Consider the following 18,511-nt stretch of genomic DNA (forward strand, 5'->3'; position numbering starts at 1 on the left):
TCTTTCACTAATAACGTTAATTCTAATGGAGGGAACAATTCATTTTTCGAATGAATCTCTGCTATGAATGACTCGTATGAACCATCAATATCCCTGCATAATATCCACCTTTTATTATCTAAATGGTATAGAACAGTGGTTCCCAACCTTTTTCTTCGGAGCCCCCCCCATGAACATATACAAACATTGGAGCCCCCCCACCATATAAATACACACGCACGCACGCACATACATATGTACTGTGTGTGTATATATATATATATATGTATGTGTGTGTTTGTGTAATATTAATATATTGTAATATGTATAGAAAATATTAATTAATCAGTTTTAACTTGTCTTGGCCTTCAATAAAACCAAAATTTAGGTGGGCTTTGTCATACTGTCTAATCTTTTTCTTCACCTCTGAAGAATCACTGCATTTACGTTTGTCTGCCATTTTTGTTTTGATTTTGCCTTTACGACACGTTGGCAAGCAGATTGCGCGAATGAGCAAAATTTAAATATTTATTTAAAGTTATTTATTTTAATTATTTTCACTATTATGTTGGAATTTTAAGCATGCGTTTAGATTTTTATTTATTTTTTTGGTACTTAAAAATACATATATAATAGTAGGGCTGCTCGATTTTGGGAAAAATCATAATCACGATTATTTTGGTCATAATTGTAATCACGATTATTCAAAACCATTGCCAGTTAAAGTCAAAATTATTAGCGCTCCTGAGATTTTTTTTTTAAATAAATATTTCCCAAATTATGTTTAACAGAGCAAGGAATTTTAACAGTATTTCCTATAATATTTTTTCTTCTATTTGTTTTATTTTAGCTAGAATAAAGAAAGGTTTAAATATTTTGAAACCAATTTAAGGTCAATATTATTAGCCCCCTTAAGCAATATATATTTTTGATTGTCTGCAGAATAAACTACCGTTATAATGACTTGCCTTATTACTCTAATTAAGCCTTTGAACTGCACTTTAATCTGAATGCTTGTATTTTAAAAAATATCTAGTAAAATATTATGTGTGCTGTCATTATAGCAAAGACAAAAAGAAATCAGTAATTAGAAATGAGATATCAAAACTTTTATGTTCAGAAATAAGTTAATAAAATATTCTTTCCATGAAACAGAAATTGGGCAGGAAAAGCTTTGCTAATATTCAAGAGGGCTAATAATTCTGACTTCAACTGTATACAGTTATTTTCCACCCTGCAAAGGAAAGAGAAATAAATACAATAGAATAAAAATATAAAACAAACTGTGTTTTAAGCATCTTCACTGTAAGAAAAACACTTTAGCTACAGCAGTCCTTCAGTCAAGAGCAGAGAGGGTTTTTTCGTTATGTTTGTTTAATAATAATAAAAACAGGCGGCAGAAGGATTATAGCGCACTGTCTCTTTAATGGTTTCTCTTTCACGTCTTTTGATCCTCAACTCGTTTGTTTATTACACAAATGAGGGTTAATGTAAATAATCACTAAACACCGCGTTTTGACACCTATTTGACCATTAAAGCGCTCACGTTAAGATGATTTTAGATGTCTGCGCTCCTCTGCTCGTCTCAGTGTGTGAATGAGAGTGAATGCTGACCGGCCGCATGTGCTTCTGACTGCGTGATCGTGCTGCACACACACACACATAAGCTCTTTCGCGCTTTTAAGAGCCATTTAAGAGCGTGTACAACTGGAACATGGCAAAATATGATGCAATAACCATTAATCTCGATTAATGCTTTTTTATAATCGTTTGAAACCGAAATCTAAATCGGATATTCGATTAATTGCAAAGCCCTTTATAATAGTGGAGCATTTTTATGCCTTTTTCTACCTCAATACTTATCCTCTCCCGCGCCCCCCCTGTGAACTCTGGCGCCCCCCTTAGGGGGGCGCGGACCCCAGGTTGGGAACCACTGGTATAGAACATTTGTAATATTTAGTCATTTAGGGTGGCTGGTATGCACATTAAGGTGCTGGCACTGTTATTATTAGGCATCCTAATAAGTTATAATACAAGTATATACATATACACATTTCTGGCATCAGCATCTTGTTGTCATATTACATTTACATTGTTTGCTTATTTTATTCAGCAAAACTAGCATAAGCCTATATTTAGTGCAAGTGATTGTATTATCATCAATAACGTTACTTGTTGAGTACAAAAATTTGTAACGTATAAAAACATAAACAAAATCTTACCTATTAAATGTTATGCCTTTATGCTTTGTTTGCTCGGTACTACACCCATACACAGTGCTAAAGTCCTGCATCTCCAGATTGGCTTTAGTCTTGACTAGTGTAGCTGAATGTCCTGGGAGCACTGTACAAATATGCCGGTGGTATTGACCCATGCTCGGGGTCTGTATGCAATATTTATTGCAGTATTTCTCAATCATACTCCTGGAGGACCACCAGCTCTGCACATTTTCCATGTCTCCTTAATCAAACACACCTGATTTAGATAATCAGATCATTAGCAGTGACTGAAAGACCTGTAATGGGTGTGACAAAGGAGACATCCAAAACATGCAGTGTTGGTGGTCCTCCAGGAACATGGTTGAGAAACACTGATCTAGTATGTATGTATGTATGTATATATATATATATATATATATATATATATATATATATATATATATATATATATATATATAAACAAACATAATATAGACAGGGCAGCTCTGTCTCAAATCAGATTCATTTTAGACTTTCCTATCACTATATCACTATATTAGACTTCTGTAGACTTTTGCAGATTTGTGGACTTCTTGGTAACACTTTACAATAAGGTTCATTAGTTTATGCATTTACAAACATGAACTAATCATGAACAATACTTGTACAGCATTTATTAATCATAATTAAACATTTACTTATGCATTATTAACATCCAAGTCTGTGCTTGATAACATTAGTAAATGCACCATGAGTTAACAATGAACAACTTAATTTTCATTAACTAACGTTAACTAACATGAATAAATACTGTAGTAAATATATTGTTCATTGTTTGTTCATGTTAGTAAATGCATTAATTAACATTAACTAATAAACCTTATTGTAAAGTGTGACTGACTTCTTGAAGATACTGTTTGACTGCAAAACAATGAAGATGTCTCCTTAACCTCTTAAGGCCCAAGGTGTTTTTTACATGCTTTTTTTTTCATTTCTCTTTGCTATTTGGGCTTATTGGAACCTAATTAGAGTAAAAAAGTATCATTTTTTGAGATGTGGAATTATAGTTCGAATTTACATTAAATATTTTATCCTGATTGTTTTTTAATGCATACATAACAATTTTTTTTAACATGTTTTGACTATCAGAGAGTAAAAACAATTCTTTTTGCCCATTTTGTACAGTTAAAAATTGTGTTTGAGACATTTAAAATGCTGCAAAACAGTTGCAGGATTACGCTGTTTGCCTGTAACAAAATATAAAACATTCAAAGTATTTTAAATAGTCACTTAAGAGCTAAATTGTGCTGTCCATGGATGTGGCCACTAAAGCCCTAGGAGCTTATAGAATTCTGCTTGAGTCTCCTGGTTTGGGTAATCATTTTTCCAACATATAGATAATGTATAAAATAAAGAATATAAGTATAGAATATAAATAGAAACTACCCATTTGTATAAATGCTTGTTTGGTGAAATAAAATGCAAATTAGATGTACAGTATTTATACATGTATTGTAAAACCTTGTCCAAACCCTTCTTGTCTATGACATTTTTTTAAAATAATTTATTATTTATAAAAATACAAATTAAATATATATGTCTATATATTTCCTTTGTTATATATTTTTTTCTAAATTTTATACACTTTTTTTTTTTTTTTTCCTGGCAAGCTTTCCCTGTTTCAATGATTCACGGCTATTTATGGTATTTTGCTTCTATGAGCTTCTAGCTCTCTTTACTGTATTACAGAAGTCAACACAGTCACACATACTTGTTTAACAACTTGTGTGAAATGGATGCTAACAGATGTTTGCTCAGACGTGAAGAAAGTGATGGCCAGTCTGACTGCAGGTAAAAGGAAACAGCACGGCTGGTGTAGGTGATTTAGATTGCAATCTAATTTGCATATCAAACTTTACAATAAATATTTATGCCCTCATAATTCATTCCGGCTGATATTGTTTTTTTAAAGTCCAAATTTTGCCAGGATCTTTCATTACTCATTCATAAACATCATTAATATTCACAAGAAGCATTATCATATTGCAGTCAAATAGCGGTTGTTCCGGTGAATAACTCGGAGGGTCACCTTTTCCGAATCTTCCTCCTCAGCTGTCTCTCTCTTTTAACACAAGTAATGGTTTACATCTGATCTGACAAATGAGCTTTTGGAGCCGTTCTCTCATTAGCATTTCAAAAGGTGCGTGTTGCCTCTCCGATCTGTGATAAAGGCTGGAGAGATTACAGAAGGGGTTTGGAGAAACTTTGTGCTGCCAACTGGTTCCATGAAGAAATCACTTCTGACAAGAACGCGGCTCTTTGAAGAGAGTTTCCTGGGATTATGGCTGTAGGAACTCTGCCTCCCGAAACCCGCTTTACTGCAGGTCAGCACACAACAGTCCCCACTAAGATGTGTTTGAGGAACATTAGATTAAAACTGTACTGCATGACTAAAGCTTGCAGCAAAACAAAGGCTGTCTGACCTTCAAATAGTGTAGAAACGCCCACTGCAGTTAAATTGTTCATGAATTCACATCAATATATTCTGTTAGATATTATCTGCGCATTCCTTTTCTAGCTTGAACTTTAACCTTTACAGTGGTAGTAATGTTACCCATCAAGCATTTTTGTATTTAAATGGCATTTATTAGACATCCAAACATATAAAATAAAGAATATAAGTATAGAATATAAATAGAAACTACCCATTTGTATAAATGCTTGTTTGGTGAAATAAAATGCAAATTAGATGTACAGTATTTATACATGTACAACAACAACAAAGGAATATTATTATCGCATATTTCACAGAGCTAAAAGCAAGACAAATTCTTTTATTGTGGCTAGTGTGGTGCAGATGCAAGGACCCGCCTTGATGCATGCGCAACTTTGTAAATTGTATGGCAAGTGTAAACACTTTAATCGGATATGGGTCACAATTAAAAGAACGTGTAAACAGACCAGCAAAAAACTCAGATAGGTAACAAATTAGAATTGAGCATCAAGACCACAGTGTAAACGGGCCTTAAATGTCTATTCAACGCAAAATGAATTTTGGGTATTGGCTTTTTGTATTGTTTAATAAATCAACATGGTGGTGGAGAAAAAAATGTTTGGAAAAAAAAACTGGGTGGTGGAAAAAAAATTATAGGTAATAGGAAAATATATTTTAAGTTTCCGCATTCCCTCGCAAAGATGTTTTGAGTTCCCTCTAAAAACTGTTGTTCCACAAACACTTTCTGTTCGCTTCATACATGTCAACCCTATAATTTATAATAGTAAAATATGGGAGAATCCCAGCAAAAACAGGAGGATTGACATGTATGAAGTGAACAGGAAGTGTTTGTCAAACAATGGTTTTGCGAGGGAACTCAAAATATCTTTGTGAGGGAAAGCAAAAACTTAAAAATATCTATTTTCCTATCACTTTTTTTTTCTCCCACCTTTTTTTTTTCTTTCACCCATTTTTTCCCCCCACCATTACGTCGCTTCCGGGTCTGCTTAGTTTCTTTATCTCTGACCAAACTTTACAAACAAGATAATTCAACGGTTGGTCCAGAATTTGTCAAATTAATAAATAATATATATTGTTGATGAATATATACACTAAATTAAAAAAAAAGACAATTCTTTATTATCTGGAACATTACTACATCATCTTTCACTCGACACCCAGTGGCCTCATCTAATTTTAAAAGGTTAGTTGACCCAGAAAATTACATTTCTTCCATATAATTACTCACCTTCATGTCCTTTAAACCCCTGAGATCTTCATTAATTTTCGGGCCACAAATTAGGATATTTGAAATCTGAGAGCTCCCAGCAATGTTTTCAACTCAAGTTTCAGAAAGGTACTACAAAATATCCTCAAGACAGCCCATGTGTCTTAAGTGGTTCAATTGGAATATTATCAAGCTACAACAGTACTTTTGTGTGAGGTAAAAAAAACAAAAGAAAAATAATTCATTAATTCAACAGTTTCTTCACCTAACCATTAGTATAGGGTGCGAATTCATGAAAGCAATGTGCACTGATCTATACCCAAGATGCCTGCATCCAGTGAATGGGAACCATTGCTTACTTAAAGGGGTAGTTGACCCAAAAATGAAAATTCTGTCATCATTTGCTCATCGTCAACTTGTTTCAAAATTGTTTGATTTTTATTATTTATTGAATGTCAATGGATACAACTTTACAGCTTTTGTAAAGTTTGTGTTCAACAGAAGAAAGGAACTTGGTTTGAAACCACTTTAGTGAGTAAAATGTGAAAATTTGGGGTGAACTATCCATTTTAACTTGAATTAATCATAACTCTGTCATTTCGTCTGGAAGAGATTTCCCTCCATCTTAAATTACTTCAAAATTTGCCCCATTAAATAATTTACTGAATGACTTATTTCTGTGAATGGCCCACTCTCTGCATTAGCTTGTTCACTGCATGATTATAACAATTAACTTTCCAATTACTTTTGTGTTTTTAAGCAACACTTCAGAAAGTTCACACCATGTTAACGCTGATTTTTTTTCTCAGACTGCTTCCTTACACATCCAACACTATTGCTGAACCCCTAAAATAATCTTATCACCAAGAATTACAGACAGCGATCGCACTGACAGCCATCCCTAAGAGCTGAAGTTAACTATTCAACATCGCTCGTGCTTATCCTTAACAGACAGATGCTCTTTTGCCCACAGGCTCAGTTCCTGCTGGACACTGATAAATCGTAGTCACAGCTATTGCTATTTGCTTGGGAAGACAAGGGATGACGCCGACTAAATCGCTCCCCGACGAGTAATCTGCACTTGGTGGGCAGTTGAAAAGAATATGATAACCCTGACGTCACCTCAATTTTGAAACGCTCGTCCGCTCCCTCTTCCCAGCTCCCACGTCTTGACAGAGTTTGCGGAGGTTGTAAATGATCCACTGAAAGATGGGGCTCTTTCAGTAGGGCTGTTTTCTTATTTGAGATAGTGGCCGGCCGGTTTTTCAGTAAATGTTGTGCCAGCTCTGTTGCAGATGGACAGATCATTTGCTCTGTATGGGTGCTAAACAAGTACAAAGGCTTCACAGCAGTCATTGACAACTATTTAGTAACACATCTCACATCTTGACTTCATATCGAAGAGTTTGGGGTTCACATGCATTCATTTGACTAAAAATTTGCAGAGAAATGTATGTTGGATTATTTTGTGGGTTTTTAATTGAAAACTATTTTAATGCAGTGCATGAAGTGGAATAAGCATTTTTACGTTTTTTTATACATGCACAGTATATATATATATATATATATATATATATATATATATATATATATATATATATATATTTATATTTATATTTATATATATATATATATATATATATATATATATATATWTATATATATATATATATATATATATATATATATATATATATATATATATATTTATATATATATATTTATTTATATATATTTATATATATATATATTTATATATATATATATATATATATATATATATATATATATATTTATATATTTATATATATATATATATATATATATATATATATATATATATATATATATATATATATATTTATATATATATATTTATATATTTATATATATATATATATATATATATATATATATATATATATATATATATATATATATATATATTTATATATTTATATTTATAAATATATATATATATATATATATATATATATATATATATATATATTTATATTTTATATATATATATATATATATATATATATATTTATATTTATATATATTTATATATATATATATATATATATATATATATATATATATATATATATATATATATATATATATATATTTATATATATATATATATATATATATTTATATATATATATATATTTATATATATATATATATATATATATATATATATATATATATTTATATATATTTATATATATATTTATATATGCACACAATGCATCACATAACACCAAATATATATATATATATATATATATATATATATATATATATATATATATATATATATATATATATATATATATATTTGGTGTTATGTGATGCATTGTGTGTTCGCTTTACTAAAAAGATAGGTCTTTAATTTGGTTTTGAAATGAGATATTGTGTCTGAGCCGCGGGCATTATCAGGAAGGCTATTCCAGAGCTTAGGAGAAATGAAAAGGCTTGACCTCCTTTAGTAGACTTTGCTATTCTGGGTAGTACCAGAAGCCCTGAGTTTTGAGATCTTAAAGAGCAGGATGGATTGACATCACTGAACATAAGGTTACTGTATATGTTGGTGATAAATTTTTGAGCTAATCCCATGAAATATTCCGTTTTGGATTTTTTGGCGGAAAATGTTGTAAGTAATTAAGTAAAATAGTCATGTTATTTGAAATAAATAACAGTCTAAACATCTCTAATTTTATTAAAATGATCTTCAGCTTTTCATTCATTCGGCTTTACACAACGAATGCCGGTGTCCTGCACAGTTTAGCTCCAACTTCCTTCAACACACCTGCCTTGAAGTTTTTAGTATACCTGGAAAGAACTTGATTAGTTGGTTCAGGTGCTTTTGATTGGGGTTGGAGCTAAAATATGCTGGACACCGGCCCTCCAGGACGGAGTTTGTACACCCCTGGATTATTGTTTCTGGCTTGTTAAATGTATGGCAACAATTCTTTTAAAGCTAACTAATACAGTGTGTTTGGTGACATATTGCTTTCTCATGTTCCATGTTAAAAATGTCAAGTATCGAGGTCAAAGTGTAAAAGAAGTTGACTTGTTTAAATGCCAGGAATACCATGGTATGCAGAAAACACATTATTGTAAGTGAAAACTTGTTTCATAAACACAATTGCTGAACCAGGTGTGCAAAATGGTAAATGATCTCTTTTGATAACCGTCCATCTGCAGAACACATGCTAGCATGGAACAGCATCATTTATCCACTACAATTTAGCTGCCAAGAGACTTCTGTGCTGACAATGAAACACCTGTACAACCTACTGTAGCCTTTCTGTTTGGTTTCCTTATATCCCTACATCATTTTTCTAACTGAAGAAAGAAACCAAAAAATCCCTTTGTGGGATGTCTGATATCAAGAAATATATCACATCCACCTTATAACACCTGACGTGACAAGATTCCAGCGACAAGTAATTTTGTCTGTCTGCATCATACATGACGCGACATTGCAAAACATTTAAATACCAAGCATTGCATTCCCAACTAAATGGTAAAGGCTTTTAATCTAATTAATACACTTTAGGCCTCTTTAACATTACTAATAGGCTACTGAAGTTGTTTGCTTGCTGTGTCACAGTTCTGCATGACTTTCATTTTCAAACCGTGTGCGAGTTGTTTTTTTTACTGCAGCTTTTAAACGTATGACAATAAATGTCACATAAAATGGTATTTTTAAATTCACATTAGTAGCATTGAACACTGAATACAGCACATACTCTGTACCTAAGGTGATCATAGTAGTTTATGGTGTTTTTCTGCATTTTGGAATTAATGGTTACATTGTGGAAATAACGGTTAGGACCAAAACTTCTTTTAACATAGAAAAGATACTTTTTAACATGTGCCACGTTGCATGTAGTCAGGACAGAGTGTAAGGCAAATTATACCGCAGTACAACAAACACCATAATGCATCGCTGTGTTATAGTATTAACTGGCACTAACAAAAAAGTTCAATATTAAATGACGTGGAATAAATCATAGAGTAAAAGTAATATAATAAACCCTGAAGATCTGAAGATAATGTAATCGCAAACACATTAACTCGGTTATGAATACAGTATGGACCCCTTTTACCCTCACTAAAGTAGGACTTTTTGCTCAGAATCTCTAAATTGTATCTAAATGATCTACTTTGCACTTCTACACTTTCAGAAGCTGTGGCATTGTGGATCTCATTAAACAAGGTGGCACTGCTATTATCTTTCTTTCTTTCTCTGTTTTTTTTTTTTTTTGTTTTTTTTTTAGTAAATGCTGCAGTATTTTTCTTCACAGTTTTTCTTGCCTTATCTTTTTCATTAGATTTCATGGACTGCATTGGTAGGGGAGATACTGTGGCCATAGGCAAACACTGAGAGCAGAGATGTAGAGCTGCGTTCTGCTCTGTTAGCACATTAGTATGACATGGCAGACAGAAGGATTAAAGTTATGCACATACAGTAGTCCCTGGAGCCTGCAAACGAATCAGTTGCTTAAATTAAAAGCGACTAACACAACAATTATCCACATTTTTTTTACTGATGTTCTTTTGCTATCATTGTTTCTTATAATAATAATAATATACATAATATTGTCATCCCAAATAAAAAAAATACAGAATATTTGCCAAAAGTGGGCAACATATGTTTTAAAATAACTGGGCCACATTTGCCATATTTTCTCTGGGCCACACATTAGGCTTACAGCCACTATAGCCAGAGCTTACTGTGCCAAATATTTGCCAAAAGTGGCACACACATGTTTAAAAATAACTGGGCCACATTTGCACCTACACACATGAGCCACTTTGGGTTTAAACCCAGATTACCCTTAAATGACTATGCCACATATTTACCAACTGTGGCTTCATAATTTGGGCCAAATTTACCATTTTCCACATGGGCCACATTAGGCAAACATTCAGATTGCATTTTGCCATAAGTGCCAAATCTTTGCCTTAATGGCCCAAATATAAATTTGAATCTTTGGCACCCCTTTGCATCGTACAGGTAGGCCACTTCAGGCTCACATTTGTTTTGTCTGGGCCGAAGGAATACCACCAGTGCCGCATAACTGCCTAAAGTGGCCCACATTTGTATGCTATGGGACACTTATCTGAATACAGCGGTTTCTGAATGAACAGCTTATGAGGAAAGTTTATTGATGAAAAGGGACTGAAATTTCTGCTCATATCATATTATAAATATGTATGTCATGTTACATATCAGGATAAGACCAGATTACATGGCAAAAACGATATAGATTATTTTTTTACGGAGAATTGTGAGTCATTTTGGGAAGCTTAACAGCATTTGTGACTGCATGAAAAGTCATTACATGGATATCACTGTTTGAAAATTATTCTAATACTTCCTTTTAAATTCCAGATAAAAAGCCATGTTTTAAATTAATTTAAAATGAGCAAAATATGTCAGAGCCTTCCATTTAAACCAAAAAAAAGTGCCTGACAGTAGGTTTTGTGTGGCACCAGGCTTGATAGGACAGTTAAATAGGTGGACACACTGCAATGAAAGCATGGGAGCACTGTTTCGCTTGACTGCTCTGATGTGCAATACTAAGACAGCTGCAGTCTGCTGTTACTGTAAAATGCATTACAGCATTTGCCTATTTCAGTTCACCTTATGTGGTGGATTTTCATATTTTAAGCTATAAGGTCTTGGTCTGCTAAAATCAGAGAATGCATTCATTATTACGTTTGAAAAGTAGAGAAAACCAGCATTATTGAAACGTGACTTTTATTTAAAAAATACTTACAGTTGAAGGCAAAATCAGTAGCCCTGCTGTGAAATTTACCAACTAATTTCTTTTGTATTTGCTAAGTGTCAGGATTCTGACACTTCTGTCTTGTTAATTCTTGTTTCGGTGGCAGATGGCAGACACTACTCCTGTCTCATCTGTTATGTTATATTTCCTCTCTCTCTCTTTTCGTCTTTGTATGAGCGTCGTCTTGACCTCTCTCGAGTCGTGGGAGGTCCGGCCGTGCTCTCAATGTGCGCTCTTATCCTGGTGTGTTGTTTTGTCTGCGGCTCTCAGTACCTCAGTTGGTTTCAGTTGGCGCTGGGATTGGAACATTTGAGTTCACAGTAAGTGTTTTTAGTTATCGTGTACTCATGTCTTGTGTTCTGTCTGTGTAGCTATTGTTTTGATGCGGCCATTGTTTACATCTGGCAAGTGTTGTTGTTGCTTTCATTGGCTGTGTGTTCTAGTCCTGTTTTGCGTGAGCAAAAAGACACTTGTGTTGTGGTTTTGTACCATGTGGTCCCCTGTCTCCTCCCTATTTATTCTCTCTATGTGCTCTGTCCTGTGCTGAACCATCATCGTTGTTATTGAGTCAGCCAAGCCAAGTCATGTTAGGCCCTGTTTGCAAATTAGTGAAGTTTGTTCCTTGCTCCTGCTGCCACTGGCTGGCATGGTTCGGGACTTGTGGAGCTGCGAATCAATGGATTTGCTCTTTAGTCTTTGGACTCTGAGCAGTAAAAACAAAAAATAACCCGGACTGAACTAAACTGAACTTCAACTCTGAAAACTGGACTAATGCAGTTTCAATTAATTATAATATTCTATGTTGAGCTGCTTTGACACAATCTACATTGTAAAAGTGCTGTAGAAATAAACATGAATTGAATTGAGTACACTAATACATTTTAATTCTAAAACAACATTTTAGAACAAAAACTATCCACGTCCACACTGGTGTTACACTCAGCTTTTTGAAAAACACTTTTCACGTGGTCACACACACACACACACACACACACACACACACACACACACGCACGCACGCACACACACACACACACACACACACACACACACACACACACACACACACACACACTGTCATGGCTGCAGCATATATTGAGGTCTGCTGACTCCTGGCAGTCAGTAAGTGTTTTGAACACACCTCACCAGGTGGGAGCAGTGCAGATCAGACAGGTCATCAATGATATACCTCTAGATCTCGTCTCACTACAGTTGTTAAACACGATATTTAATTCATCTTGACTCTATCTAACGACTCTTTGGTCTTTTGAATCTATTACTTGTTTAAGGTAACGTGTTTTGGCTGAGCGCAAAGATAAGTTCATATAATAATTCAAGTAACCACATACACTGATTCTGAAAACTTGACTTATTGTTTGCGTTTATTTCCTATATTGTATAAACTTGTTGAAAGGAGGCAGTGATGTTATGGGCTCTGTTCTGTTATAAATATGCATACAGTGAAGATGACGGTCATATATGTAGCTACACAATGCCTTAACATCTTTGCTGTCTGTTAAGTTAATATCAAAATGAAAATAGGCAGTTCTTTATATCAAGTTATCATTTTATTCTAAAGATAGTGAAACAATGTAGCAAGGGGGATATGAATGATAATATAAAGTACACCATTGGGAGTCCTTGGGAGTTTGCTTTCCATACCAAACTTGCAAAGTCTGAACTTACAACTAAAGGATGCAGGACTCAACTTTCTGTACTTGATATTGAGAAAAGGCCCCAATCAGAAAGGCGAATGTCTGCAGCCACACCTCCATCTTCATTCAAATTGAATGGAAAAGTTTTGTGGCATGTATGTGTTTTGTTTTTTTCTACACAATTAAACATTTGAATGAACATCTTCCAACAGTGGCAATTCCATACTTTTTGGCAGAGATTGTAACAACTTAAAAACATTAGCAAATGCTTTCCTTTCATCTAGGCTAAAAGAAATAAGACTTACTCCAAAAGAAAAAAAAATCTAAATGGAAACACTGTAGAAAAGAGTCATAGCTTTTTAATCTCACAAATATTAAAAATTTCACTACTGGTAAAATATATAGAATGTGTATGATAAAAAAACAATCCCTGAAACATAAAAGCATTGAAAATTGCAAAAAGCCCCAGTGGAATTATAAAACGTGAGACGAAATTGAACAAAATATTAGCATTTGATAGAGCAGGCATGTTATGGTAATTGTGACAACCGTTTGACTCCAGTAATGTTGGTGGCATCAGAATTGGTGTCTGTTATCTGTTCACTTTGACCCTCATGGCCTCCACTTATGCGAATTCAAAAGAGAGAGGAGAAGCATAAATACTGGAGCTTAAAAATTTGATTGAATCTCTGGAGGGCAACGAATGGGACGAGGAGAAAGGGATATAACTTCATCTACCTGTCACCATTCCTCTAAGGGAAAATCAATCACTATGAAAAAGGAGGGGAAATTGAGATGGTAACATATTCTTTCTTTTTTTTTCCCCCTCCTCTTCCTCAGGAAGCATCATCTGTCAGGCTCTCCAGAAAAAGGCCAGAGAAACTATTTGCAGGGCAGATCAGAAGATGAGGACTTCTCAATCCATCAGTAATGGACACTCTTCACCCAGCTGTGTAGTAAGAGACGGTTAGGGGGGCTACAAAGGCAGAATGATGTGGGCAATAGTCATGTGCGAGCCTGAACTTTTATTATCTTTTCAAAGATCACTGGGTTCATGCAACGGTTGATAGTTCAATGTTAGCTGGGACACGTGATAAGTCACTTCTGTCATGGCAAGTCTGTCAAGATATTAATATTTCAGCCATGTAGCGTGACCATATAAACCATCTGTCAAAAGCTTGTCTGCACATGGAGTGTGTACAAACTGCACTGTAGCGTTATGGTTTGCATGCTTCTGCCTAACCGAATTCCACTTGAATCTTCAAACCAAGTTTGAAAAATCGTAAATGACTGCATGTATACTACAGCTGGAGAGAAATAAGGTTTATCATACTCAAAAATGAGGCGTTTAATTGACAAAACTAACATGAAATATTACAATGCTTTCTAAAGAAAAAACATTTGATTACATTTTAAAAGGCAGTTTATTTCAGTGGATTTCCATTTGTTTGTTTGTCTGTCTATCCATTTTTCATCCACTGACCATCCATTAGTCTTGTCTGTCTGTTCATCAAGCCTTCCATCCATCCATCTATCTTTCTGTCAATTTAAATTTGATCTTTATTTGTATTGAAGGGAGAGCAATCATTAACATTAGGGCTGCACAATATATCGTTTCAGCATTGATATCCCAATGTGTGCATCTGCAATAGTCATATCACAAGATATACAATATTGAGTCTAAATTATAGTTGAAAAGGAGCTACAGAACACATGATTTGTAGAGTCACTGGCACTGCAAAGTTTCACCATAGGAGAGCGATGGTTTATCATTTGCATGTGTTTTGGGTCCTGTGACTGAGCATTTCAAGAGAGTTTAAAAAAAATTAGATGTTTGGTAACAAATATTGTTTGCATTCAATTATTTATGCAAAAATCAAAATTTTTGTCTTTTTTCTAGTACAAATATCTACATTTCAAAGCAAAAACAAGATTACTTTACTTACCCTAATGTCAGATCATTTAGGTTGTTTTAAGGTAAAACTCCTAATTTTGAGTTGTTTCTTCTGAAGGTGAAATTAATACAATAATTTTACTTGATCTAAGAATTTTTAGATATTTGGACTAGAAACGAGACAATGCAATTTTTTATTTTTATTTCACTTAAATAATGTTAGACCCCCCAGAAAATACAGCTATTCATCTTGGGAAACTCTATTTGTATCACAATATTTAATCATAGAAAAATAAAACAATGCATTATCAGATTTTTCCCAAATTCGCTCTAATACAGTTTTTTTTTTTTTTTACATTTTTGGGTGAACTAACCCTTTTAACAATGCTTGAAAAAACATGTTTTTATGCATCTATGTTTGACTGACTTGCAGACAAACAGAATAGGGTCTGAAAGAAAGGCCCATGGGTGTCTCTGCATAATCCCAAACACAGTCTTTGATGCTGCATATAACAAGCTGTGAGAAACCCAGCTTGCCTGAAATGCGCCAAGCACAAACAAACACTCCCTCAACCTCCTAATATTGTAATTGGAAGATAAGAGCTGCTCCATAAGTGATGAGCATTAGAGAAGTGCAGCTGGCGCAGGCCGCATGGATGTGCAGCCAGTCAGGCAGAAGCTTCTTCGGATCACTCTTCTTCCCACTCCGTCAGATTTCTTCTCTCTTTCTCTCCTCCTCCTCGTTCTGTCTCTCTGCATGAAAGAATATGCCTCACTGCATGTCACGCGACGTCACAGAGAGCTGCACACATGATTCATAGTGCAAATTATTTGGGGTGAAAAGGCAGAGGTTGCCTGTGCTATTTTTACATAGTGCCTGTGTATATAGTCTGATGGGTTTTGATTGCCGAAGTTGAGTAGACGGCCGTTTGTAATTAATGGTTTTGGCTGGGCTTCTTAATTCCACTGAACTCCAGGGACGTGAGTTGTAAGGAATTTAATGATTCCTCCTAATAATTCTAGTTCCTTAACGATGCCATTAATGATTTCTTTAATACTTCTGAGGAATAAATATTTGTAATAAACAAATGCATTTTTTTATTGTTTTTACTGCCTTCAGCAGTGGTTTACTAATGAGATTAGATCATTTCAGGTAACACTCTTTGAAGAGGTCTTTATAACTTGTAGGATGTTTTAAAGTGTTCATTCATTCATTTTCTTGTCAGCTTAGTCCCTTTATTAATCCGGGGTCGCCACAGCGGAATGAACCGCCAACTTATCCACCAAGCGACCTTCTTGCTGTGAGGCGACAGCACTACCTACTGCGCCACTGCCACTGCTTTTTGTTTTTCTCTAGAGCTAGAGAGAGCAAAAGGGATGTCATGCAGTTCGTATTTTAATTGTGATTTTATTATATTTATGTATATTTATGAATTATTGAAGTGAAACATAATTTGTTAATGGAATTAAATTGATTATCAAATTTTTATTGGAACTTAAATCAAATAATCTGTTTGGTTCGATTCGGTTATTGGTGTTAACAAGCGTCAGTTGTCGTTCAAGAAAATAACTGAAATTACTTTTCTGGCCACACCACTGCTTCTAATAAGATAAAGCTTCTGCTAATAATCTGGCATGCGTTTGGGCAACTATGAAATTGCTTATAGATTAAAATCAATGCCCTCATATTTGACTTGCATAAACAGTTCGACTTCCTTCACAAGAGCTAATAAAGTTTGATGTGATTTGTTCAGTCCAGCTATCTGGCCTCCGCCATTAGTCTTTCATTTCCCTAATGCTGTGTATTTCAGTCACTTCATTGAACACTGCAGGTTTGTCCATTATGCATTTCTTGTCATAACAGTTGCCTGACTTAATATATTCAATATGGCTGGTGGAGGACGAACAAAAACAGTTTGATTTACTGAACATTTTAATGCAATGAATAATGCATTGTGTTTTGTCTTTAAGACGATGAACAGACCGGCTGCATTAAAAGACTGAATCGCCTCGGTTCAGGTAAACATGGTGCAAGTGTGAGTAGGTGAATGTCTTTCAGATTTAGAGTGTGCTGTGAAGTGGACATAATGTTCCAGCTGTCAACAACGTGATTTACAGGACCCCGTAGACACTAAATTCCCTTCGAGTCTTTCTGCTTTCCTATGGCATTGCACCATGAATTCAACACTGATAAGTCCAAATGCTATGCCCCGTCAGGCCCCATTTTCGGATTCAGCCTTTAGGCTTGTAATCTTGCATGAAACACATGGTTTGAGACATTAGGCCTGGTGTCGTCCTGCGTGTGTAGACCTGCAGAGCCCCTGTCATTATAGAGTTTTAATACAATAACAGTTTGACCCCTTGCTGTTAACCAATTTTTGTTCTTCCTCCCTTCCTGTCTGATTTCATTTCGTCCTTCTGACATGCATGGAGAAGCTAGGGGATAAAATAACAAGTGAGAGACATTCATAAATTATAATATATGCCGCACTCTGTGGCAAACATGCTGTTTGACAACGTGCGTCAAAGCTCCGCTGTTACCTCAGAATGTAAATGAAGATGTTTTTAATTTCTCTCTCTTTTTTACAGCAATAGATTCTTCTTCCATCCGTTGAAGGTCCGACCTTGCCGTCATGCTCCTAATGGTCCACGTTTGCACTCTGCCATGATGCCCAGGGACATTTGGCTGGAGATGGACAAAAATTATTACAAGGGAAAACAATACCAGGTAATTGCCCACATCAGCGCACAGGTACAAACAGCTCACATCCAAACAAACAGCTCTGAGCTGCCAAATACTGATTTTCGCTGGTAATTGCTTAATTGTTATTCCTCTCAGTTTTGTGCAGGCTCATGCTTTTCTGAGGCGGTCAGAGCAAGAGCGGTGACTCGGTTCTCATTGGGATGATGCCTCTTGTGTTTACAGTCCTCAGGCTGTCACCGCATAGAAATAAGCTGTAAGGGGGAAACGCTTGTTCAGCATTACACAATTTTGTGTTTTAGTCATACTTTAAAATTAAATCAATATATTTTCCTGTCATATTTATATATTTTAGTATTTTTATAAAGGACTGAAACAAAGTGTAGTTTTAGCTAAAGGAAACATCATTAGTAAAACTGAAATAATGTGAATGTCCATTTAAAATGACATTATTGTTTGTAATGGAGTGTAAAATTAAACTCATGGCACGATTTTATATGATGCAATGCTGATTAAACAATTGTTAACTATAAAAGAAAACTTTGTGAG

At 34.5% G+C, this 18,511-nt stretch overlaps 1 long non-coding RNA gene across 2 annotated transcripts in view; it reads right to left on the reverse strand.

The window, feature by feature from the left end:
- Positions 1-14,676: 14,676 nt before the first annotated feature.
- The window catches only part of LOC141381206 (uncharacterized), a 31,977-nt gene continuing 28,142 nt past the window's right edge, over positions 14,677-18,511 (reverse strand). For both annotated transcript variants that reach the window (XR_012401004.1, XR_012401003.1), the window contains exons 3-4: positions 17,803-17,947; positions 14,677-16,063 (exon numbers count right to left, since the gene is read on the reverse strand). This is a non-coding gene — a long non-coding RNA (uncharacterized lncRNA). The remainder of the gene's footprint in view (positions 16,064-17,802; positions 17,948-18,511) is intronic.

Source organism: Danio rerio, chromosome 3, assembly GCF_049306965.1.
Source record: "Danio rerio strain Tuebingen ecotype United States chromosome 3, GRCz12tu, whole genome shotgun sequence".
Classification (NCBI taxonomy): domain Eukaryota; kingdom Metazoa; phylum Chordata; class Actinopteri; order Cypriniformes; family Danionidae; genus Danio; species Danio rerio.